The following is a 2,074-nucleotide window of genomic DNA, read 5'->3' as shown; positions in this document are numbered from 1 at the left end:
TGTTTTACACATGCAAAATGAACTATACTTTGATCTAATATATCACATGTGTCTGATGTACTACATGAAATGTGAATATATGTTATATCAAACCCATTTCAATAACGATCTCCAGATTAATGAAGGCACACTAACACGAGTACTATCGGATTTGAATACAAAGGTTTGGAATTTCAGTAGTTGCTTCTAACAAGTGGACTATAAGAATGACTATAGCACTCTAAGAAAAACACTTAGAAAATGTTTCTCATTCCATCATGTGTTTCTCTCTTTAAACTTTAAGATGAATTTGAAATTTTGAGGTTGAGTTATTCTACTCTTTTTTAATTTTTTGATGATCTTCTCTTTAACTTTGAGTATCTATTTATAAATAAACTTAGGACTTCAATTTAGTCTTTGTTTAATTTTGAATTGCATCTTCACTCATAGTTTGGTCAACAGTGATCTTATTCAAAAATAATTCTAAACAAAATGCTTTTTGATAATATGTTCTTTAACCAATTCTTTATTCCATAATCCAATCTTTGTAAAATTCGTATGATAACTTATTATATAGGATAATTGTTTGACTCATTGTACTTTGATTGTTAATTTATTTTTCAACATATAATGGTATTTGTATTTATTTGACGAAAAAAAATGTTGGTTGGTACGACCTCGAAATAATCGGAATGTATCAGTTTTTTAAGAAATTAAATCAATTTCATACACACAGCGGAATTAAATTGCGGCATACAAGATTAACAATTGCAATTAGATGGATAAGAGATTAACCAAGATGCATTCAAGTCAAATTACCAGATTAAACAATATTACCTATCACAGAATATGTTTAACATGCATCTAATATTAATCACATACACAGATATTGCAAGATAGAAAATTAAAGGAGTTGAGGGTTAGAGAAGATTGCACCAAGAATTTATATTGGTTCAGTTGTCAACTTGACAACCTACATCCAGTCCTGATAATCCAATCGGATTTCAGATTTTCTTCTCCAATAGAAAGAATCAATTACAGATTGTCCAGTTTCATCCCCGAAACCTATCTATCTTAATGATCTCTTTCCTATTGATCACCCTCTGATCCTTGTAGATACTCAGCAATCTAACACAGAATCAAAGTACGACTCTTTCTTGTTGAGCACTCTCACCCAAGAAAGTAGCCACCAGTTTTAAGCTGGCTTTTCTCGCTTTCGTTTCTTTTCAAAGTATTATTACAAACGGAATAAAGGAAGAACAAAAAAGTAGTCTTCAATCTTGGTTAATGTGACTTCTCACGATTCTGGATATTCAAGGATTGTTCATGAGAACCTTGTCTTTCAAGATCACTTTTCTAGCTCTCTTATTGATTGTTGATAATCTCCTTGGCTGTGATCTGAAAAAGCAATCTCAGTGTGTTAACCAAGTGTTATTGAGAGTTCTTGTGTATATCAAGAATATTCAAAGTGTTTATCAGATTGTTATTGAAAGAATGATTGAAGACAGTTTATATAGTTTCTGAAAAACATATTAATCAATCGATTTACCAATCGATTTCGTAAAGTGATAAACCAGTCTAATCGATTTGCCAATCGATTATCGTGTGTCTTGTTTTTCTTGAATCTTGAAACTATATAAGCCAATCGATTCTTTAAACAACATTTTTCAGTGATTATGTTAAGACTTATATGCATCGATTTCGTAATCGATTGCAGATGTTATGTTCAAAGTAAAACACATACCAATCGATTTCGTAATCAATTTATTAAGTTTTCATAATCGATTAACAAATACTCAGAATCGATTTGGCCACAAGCTCAGAGTTCACTGTGATTTCAAAAAGTTCTTTCAATCGATTTGCCAATCGATTGTGTTTAAGTCAGTGACTCAGCTATTTTGATGTTAATCGACGTGCCAATCGATTTGTATATATTTGCCTGAAAAGTTCTTACCTGGTGTTTAGTTCAATCGATTTCCCGATCGATTGCAACCAAACTTAACTTGATTGAAACTTCACACAATAGATTGTCCAATCGATTGTGTTTGTCACAGGGAAAGTTATTTTGCAAAAAGTATTTAAGCAATCGATTTGC

This window comes from Cicer arietinum, chromosome 6, assembly GCF_000331145.2.
Source record: "Cicer arietinum cultivar CDC Frontier isolate Library 1 chromosome 6, Cicar.CDCFrontier_v2.0, whole genome shotgun sequence".
Classification (NCBI taxonomy): domain Eukaryota; kingdom Viridiplantae; phylum Streptophyta; class Magnoliopsida; order Fabales; family Fabaceae; genus Cicer; species Cicer arietinum.
Note: the sequence above shows the minus strand (reverse complement) of the source record.